Source organism: Numida meleagris, unplaced genomic scaffold (assembly GCF_002078875.1).
Source record: "Numida meleagris isolate 19003 breed g44 Domestic line unplaced genomic scaffold, NumMel1.0 unplaced_Scaffold283, whole genome shotgun sequence".
NCBI lineage: Eukaryota > Metazoa > Chordata > Aves > Galliformes > Numididae > Numida > Numida meleagris.
Window position 1 is genome coordinate 141,726 of NW_018364534.1, and position 7,584 is coordinate 149,309.

The window sequence follows — 7,584 nt, forward strand, 5'->3', positions numbered from 1 at the left end:
GCGGGGCGGGGCGGAGCGGAGCGCGGGGCACTTCCGGCCGCCGCCATTTTGTCCGCGGCCCTCGGGAGGAAGCGGCGGCGGGCGAGGCCTTCACAGCCGCCGTCGCCTCGCGGCCCTCTCCCTCCGTCCCTCTCCGCAGCGCCGGTGAGTGGCTCCCGCCGGGCCCGGCCTTTTCTCGGGGCTTCGGGGCCGGGGGAGGGCCCGGGGGCGGCCCCGCCGCCCTCGGAGCCGTTGGGTTCCGCCGTGAGGGAGCGGGCCCCGCGGCGCTGTGTGGAAGTGGGGGTGGAGGGGCCGCTCGCCGCGGTTCAAGGGCGATCCGCGCGGTGTTTTTCGGGGCGTTTCGTGGGCGCCGGGTCGGGGAGAATGCGTCGCGGGGTGAGGGAGAGAGGGGAGCGGCTCTGCCCGGAGCCCACGTCCGGCCAACGTCCCCCAAAGCCCTCGGCCCCTTGCTGCCCAATATCCCCGAATCTTTCAGCGGAAATCCACCCGTAGGAATCGCGGGGTTCCTCCCCTCGATATCCCCGAATTCCTCAGCCAACACCCGGCCGCTGTCCCCCCCACCCCCGTCCCCGGTTCCTTCCCAGCAGGCGTCCCCCGCGTGTCCCGTTTGTTCAGCAAACATCCCCCCAATATTTATCGCTTCCTCCCCCAAGTGTCCGTCCCTCCCCCCCCCCCCCCCCAATTCCTCCCGTTGCTATCCCCCAAATCACCCCATTCTTCAGCCCCCAAAGCTCCCCCCAGCCGTTATCCCCGTTCTAAAGCAAATGTCCCCCTGGTTTCTGCGGCCCCGCAGCTCCTCTGCTTTGGGTGCCCACCCCGTATCCCCGTTCCTCAGCCTGCATCCATCAGACATCCCCGACTCATCCCATTTCTTTAGCAAACTTCCAGCGGTTCTCCCCCAAATTCCCTCCCGCCAAACGCCCCCAAATTCCTCAGCCGGGTCCTGGCAGCTCACATCCCCCAGACGATTCCATCCTGCCAGGTGACATCCCAATTCTGTACCAAGTATCCGTGCGACATCCCCTCATTCTCCCCCCTCCAGGAGCCAGGTCCGCCCGTGTCTCCCATTGCTGCGGGGCTGCTCCCCTCGGCTCCCCAAAAAATCCCATTTTATCGCAGCACCCCCCTTTACCACCCCTACATCCTTCTTCCCCCCGAGCCCCCGCTCTGTTCTCCCTGGATATCTTTATTTTTCCTTTATAAAGCTGCAGCCATCCCTTTTCCGCAGGGTTTCCCCCCCCCCCCCACCAAAGAGAACTCCTTAACGTCGTGCCGCGCTTCGAGCTTGCCCTCGCCGCTTCATAAAACGCTTCGGCCTCGGCTTAAAGCAACAGGGAATGCTTCTTCTTGAGGGGGGGGTTTGTCTGAAATACAGCGTTCGTGGGGTGGAAGGAGGGGACACTGATCCCTATGGTGCGTGGTCGCTCCGTGTGCTCCACGCAGCCCCTCTGGGGGGGGGGGGGGGGGGGGGTGCAGTGTCTGGTGCTGTTTGTTGTGGTTCTGGCAGCGTGGTTCCGCCGCCTCGGGTCGTACCTCAAACCGCTCCGCTCGAGGGCGGTTTCCTCACCTGAACTCGGCCCTGCGAGCGCCGTCCCCTCCCGGCGGCCGTTCCCCCCCCCCCCCCGTTGGGCGGCATCGAGGATTCGGGGCGAGCGTCCCCGTTTTCTCTCGGGGTGGGTCGGAAGTCAGGCTGACGCTGTCGGGTTGTAAAACAACACCGCGACTCCCCCACCCCGCCGCAGCAGCTGTCAAGGAACGCGCTGTGCTGGAAGGGCCGGCTCCCGGCTCCCCGTGCTCAAACGGGGGCTTCCCCGCTTCGTTTTTCGCCCGCACGCTCGGCTCACGACGCCAGGCTGAGTAACTGTTGCTGCTGCGTTATCTGATGAGAAGCGCGCGGTGGCTTTAAGGGAGGGGACTGGCCGTTAGCTTAACGAACGCTGGAAGCTTAACGAGCGCTGGAAGCGGAGCCCTCTCTCGTTAGCGTGAATCCCGACCTGCTCGTGGTGCTGCCGCTGCGTTAGCTCCTCGCTGCCTCGTTTTCCATCTGGGGGTGGCTGCGGTTTGGGGCCGTTTGCAGCCGTTGCTGCGGGGCTGTTTGTGGGGATGGCGGCGGTCTCCGTGTCCGTTGCGTTCAGGTGAAGCTTTGCTGTTGCTGTCAGGGCGAGGAGGAGTCCTGCCTCGCTTGGAGTCGTTGCAACAGGTTGTCTCGGAACTGTTAGGATGATTTTTGCTCCCATTTTTGTCAAATACTCCTCTATGGATGCGACTTCCCTGCCTGGGGCGGAGGGGACGCAGCGCGGCGGTGACGGAGGACGCCGTCCTCGACGCCGCGGGGCTTGGCGGTGACCGAAGGGGTTGGGTGCAGCTGCCAGGACCCGACGCCGTTTGTGTGGGCTCAGCAGGCGAAGCGCTGCCGTCAGCTCCCGTCACAAAGGGGCCGAGCGAGCGGGATGGGATGGAAGCGTAAAGCCCGGCCTTAGTTCCCCCCTTTCAGCTCCGTGTTCCCCGCGGGGCGAGGGGAGCTGCCGGGTGCCGGTCCCAGCCCCGCGCTCCCGCCTTTGGTTGGGGTTGTTGCTTCGGGACGCGCTCAGCTGCTAATTACAGCCCCGTGACGAGCTCGGGCTCCTCCAGAAGCGGATTACACGGACCCAGGGAGGCGCGGAGCAGCCCCGAAAACGAAAACAGGAACTGTGAGCTGCGGCCAGGACGTCGGCGAACATCCTGAAATCGGAAACCCCGCGAGCGGGTTCCCGGGCATGGGAAGCCGCGTTGGAGATGGGGAACGTTCCCGTCCGCTCGCTGCCTTCCTCCCGCTCCTGTTGGGAATCTCCTCGTGCTCTTCCCACTCCCAAACGCGCTGCTGCGTGCGGAAAGGAATGAAATCTCCCGGAGGAGGAGGAAGCGCTGCTGCCCTCGGAGCTCGTTGCTTTTCCTTATTGCGCTCCCGGGGTTCCACGCGTCGCCCTAGCGCAGGTAAATGAGCGCGGTGACCACGCTGGGTGCAACAAACCTGCGACCGCTGCGTTGCTTCTCCTCGATACTCGAGGCTGGTGTGCTGCCAGGAAATCCTGGCTTTCCCTTCGCAAACCGCTCCGAATTCTTGGTTCTTCTCCCCCCCTCGACGCGGATTTCCCTCGGCGGATCGCTCGGAGCTGAAATCCTGGCTTCCTTCCTTCCTCCCGGATCTGGAGGGGGTTGGCTCGGAGCGTGGTCGCGCTCCGCTCGCCTGGTTTCTCGTCTGCAGCGATGGAATGTTTTGTTCCTGCGCTTTTCTTGCTTCGTGTGCGAAGTCACCAAAGGAATAAATCACGCTCTGTGCTCGCGGGGCTCTCGGAGGAGGGTGGTGGGAAAACTGTTCCTCCTCTTCCCATCCCTGTCGGCCCACGTAACGAGAGGACGCTCCTGTTTTTGACGCGGGCACGTTGTAATAGGACAAGGGGAGCGGTTTTAAGCAAAAAAAGAGGAGATTTAGGTTGGATGTGGGGAGGAAGTTGTTTATCCAGGGGGCGGTGAGGCTCAGAGCTGTGGGTGCCCCATCCCTGGAGGGGTGGGAACCAGCCTGAGCTGGTGGGGGGCACGCAGCCCATGGCAGGGGTGGGGCTGGGGGGTGTTGGGGTCTTTCCAACTCAGCTGTGCCGGGATCCCATGGTTCTGTGATCTTTAAGGACCCGTTCGACCCATTCCATGGTTCCATGACTTCTAAGGACCTTTCCAACCCATTCTAGGATGCCATGGTTCTCTGACCTTCAAATCCCTTCCAACCCATTGCATGTTTCTGTGACCTTTAAGGACCCTTCCGCTCCATTCTGTGGTTCCATTATATTTAGGAATCCTACCAGCCCGAATCGTTCTATGAATCCATAATTCTATGATCAAGAACGTTCCTTCCAACCCAAACCATTCCGTGGGTCCGTGGTCTTTAAGGTCTCTTCCAACCCAAGCCATGCTGCGATCCCATGGTGCTGTGATCTTTAGGGACCCTTCCAACCCGAACCGTGCTGTGGTTCCATGGTTCTGTAATCTTGAAGGTTCCTTCCAACCCATTCTATGGTTCTGTGATCTTCGAGGACCCTTCCAACCCAACCCATAACACAGTTCCATGGTTCTCTGTCCTTTAAGGTCCCGTCCAACCCAGCCCATCCCACGGTTGTGTGGTCTTCAAGGATGCCTCCAACCCATCCTAAGGTTCTGTGACCTTCAAGGACCCTTCCAGCCCAATCCATTCAATCATTCCTTGGGTCTGTGGTCGTTAAAGATCCCTTCCAGCCCAACCCATTCTTTCACTCCATGCATTTCTGGTTTTCAAGGTCTTTTCCAACCCATTCCATGATTCTGTAATCCTGAAGGTTCCTTCCAACCCATTCTATGGTTCTGCAATCTTTGAGCACCCTTCCAACCCAACCTATGGTGCTGTTCCATGGCTCTGTGATCTTTAAGGACCTTTCCCACCCAACCCGTTCTATCACTCCATGAATTTATGGTCTCTAAGGTCTCTTCCAATCAACCCGTTCCATGGTTCTGTGATCTTCGAGGACCCTTCCAACCCATTCTATCACTCCATGCATTTCAGATCTTTAAGGTCTCTTCCAACCAACCCGTTCCATGGTTCTGTGATCTTTAAGGACCTTTCCAACCCAACCCATTCTATCACTCCATGCATTTCTGGTCTTTAAGGTCTCTTCTAACCAACCAGTTCCATGGTTCTGTGATCTTCAAGGACCTTTCCAAGCCATTCCACCCCTGCAGCCTGTTGGCACGGGATCTGCGCTGGATGAAAACTTGAGGCAGAGCGCTGCACTCACAAAGAAGAAACCCGAATAACGTTAAACGCGTAATTAAGTAATTACACCTTTAAACAAACCCGGGCACTTCTGCAATTAAACAGTTCTTTTACAGCGCCGTGTCAGCTTAATTTAATTGTTGTCTGCCCCGCTTTAATGTTTAATAACTGGCAGACAAAGAGGAGAGGTGTGCAGACGGGATCGGGTCCCGCTTGCTGATGCAAACACCGCTTAACCCTCGCTCGCACTCTTCCCGATGCCCGGCTTTGCGGGTGGGATGGCTTGCACTTTTTTGGCTTTTATTCTTGCTGATCACTGCTGTTGGGATCAGAAACGTTCAGGAGGCTCCTTGCTTTCTGGAGGGATGAGAAACAGTGGCTTGGTTTTCAGTTTTCCGCCTGGGTTTTTGCTCGCCGACGTTCGGAGCCGCCTGGCTTTGTCGCATGCGGGAGGGGAGGCCCTGGAGGCACGGCCTGGTCCCAAAGCCTGTTTGCTTCCTAGGAGGGGGAAGCTGGAAGAGATGGATCTGCAGGGAGAACCACGAGTGCTTTTCTGGGCTCGTTTTCTGCTTACAGAGGGCAGAGCAGCGAGGAAGGAGCAGAAATGGGCTGCAGTCGCCCGCCTCGTGCTCCGGAGACCTGTCCCGGTGCTCGGCAGCTCGCCGGCGTTCCCTGAGTTGGGAGGGATGGGAGGAGGGATCCGCTCCGCTTGGCGTCACCAAAGGTTCCCGGGGGGTTTGCAGCTCGGTTTGGGGGTGGTAGGCAGCTTCATTGTGCTGTACCCCCAAAATGGGAGAGCCCGGCACGCAAACAGCTCCCGAGTGGCTGCAGAGCAGCGTGCTGAGACCTTGCTGGGAGCTGGGAACCATTTGTGGGGTGACAGTGTCCTCTGCATCGAAGGGGGGGGAACCCCGGGGTTTCACGCTGCAGCTCCTCACTCCCCAACCCCCAGAACCACGCGTTCCTTCAGAGCATTCCCCCCCCCCCCCCGTGGGGCAGAGGTCACTGGGAGCAGCTCCGGGAGCCGTGAGCAGATAAGGGTGGGTGGGGGAGGGAGGCTCGGGGCCGCGGCGCAGGCTCTGTTTTGTTGGGGGGGAGAGCTGCTTCCGTGCCTCGTCCCGCTTCTGCTCGCATACATCCAGCACCGCCCTGGAAGGAAGAATTCCCTGCAGCCCGCCTCGCGTTCCAGCAAAGCCGTGGCTGTGGATTTCAGCTGGGAGATGCGCGGATGGACAAACACCGCCCGCGTTGCCAGCTGGTTGCTTGCAGGGCTGCAGGGGATGGCTGCCGCGTTCGGAGGGGGAAATTCCGACCGCTTGCCGAGCCCGAGGAAAGGAGAGGTGAACTTGCAGAGCGCTTGGCTGTCCTCCGGTCCCCCTCGTACGGCGCGGGGAGCCGGCACCGAGCCCTCGCCGGGCGCCTCGATGGGGATATCTCCATTTCTGCGCTGTGCAAGAAGGCGAGCGGGGCGGCGACAGCTGGGGCAGCGCGTTGTCACCGCAGCGGTCACAACCCGGGCGCTGCTGGGACACGGGGTGACTCGCAGCCCTGGCTGCCCTGCCCAGAAGGGAACGTCCTCCTCCGAGCCCGCGGGGAGCAGCAGCAGCAGCAGCTGGCAGCGTGACAGCCGTGCCGCGCAGAACGTGGTTTTCCTGCTCAGAACAGAGTGAACCGGCGAAGCGCGCGGCGTTTTTCACATTTTTCACGTGTTTTCGTTTCGCCCCGGCTCTTTTTTTTTTTTTTTTTTTCTTTTTTTATCTGCTGTTTTGGCTCTGACCTTGGCTCGCCCTTCCCACCTCGGCTCCCCGCCTGCGCCCTGCGGGACGCGGCGCTCCGGGAGCCCCGTGCTCTGACAGCGGCCATGTGCTGGAGGAGCAGCAGCAGCAGCTCCAGGAGCTCAGGGTGAGCTCTCCCCATAGACCCCAGCTGGAGGAAGCTGGCGGCTCCAGGTAGGAAGGGGCGGCAGCTCCTGGGGAGGATGGGGGTGGTTCCACAGCCCGTGGGAAATCGGCGTGGGAATGAAACCCGGGATTCCAAACCTGACGAACCGAGCGGTGCTGGAGGGCTGCAGCCGTGAGCACGGGCGGTTTGGGGGTGAATGCTCCAGGATGGGGGGTGCTGCGAGCAGGCATCGGCTCGCTGGGGCGTGCAGCCCTCCTGCAGGTCAATAAGTTTGCTCTGAACGCTGCCCCGTCCTAGGGAAGCGCCTTTCTGCTGCAGAATCGCGCTGAGGAGTTGGTGGGGGTTGAGCACGGGTTTGTAAAGGAGCGAGCACGGGTTTGTAAAGGAGCTGACTGCAGGCAGCTCGGTGTCCCCGGGCGCGTTGTGTGGCACGCTGTGTGTGTGCGTGTTGTTCTTATCAGGGACAGCAAACACGTGTTTTGCAGTGCAGCAGCTCCGTTCCTCCCCACCTCTATCCCCGAGCCGGAGATGCCTGTGCTCAGCCCCGCCTCGGCCCACTCTCTTGTTGCGTGCAATTAACAAACGGCTTTAATCAACCCCAGACCGCGTCGGCGTGCCGTTCCCGGGAGCCCGCCCCGTTTGGGCGGCTGGAAATCCAAGCAGGGCTTCCTGCCTTCTGCAGAACCTCGGCCGGATTCTTTGGGGACGGCTTGGTGTTGCTTCCAGCGCCGCTCACGTGAGCTCGTGGCTTTTGCCGTGCGATTCCTTGAGGGCTGAAGTCGTCCCGGGTGCTCGGAGCCGGCGCACGAGTTGGGTTGGTACCGGAGTTGGGTTGGTACCGGAGTTGGGTTGGTACCGGAGTTGGGTTGGTACCGGAGTTGGGTTGGTACCGGAGTTGGGTT

The 7,584-nt window shown here is 60.9% G+C and overlaps 1 protein-coding gene across 1 annotated transcript in view; it reads left to right on the forward strand.

Moving 5' to 3' along the window:
* The first annotated feature begins 6 nt into the window (after window positions 1-6).
* Window positions 7-7,584, forward strand: part of BRD4 (bromodomain containing 4) — an 88,769-nt gene continuing 81,191 nt past the window's right edge. Inside the window, exon 1 of the mRNA XM_021382727.1 lies at window positions 7-144. The gene's annotated coding sequence lies outside the window, so the exon portion shown is untranslated. The remainder of the gene's footprint in view (window positions 145-7,584) is intronic.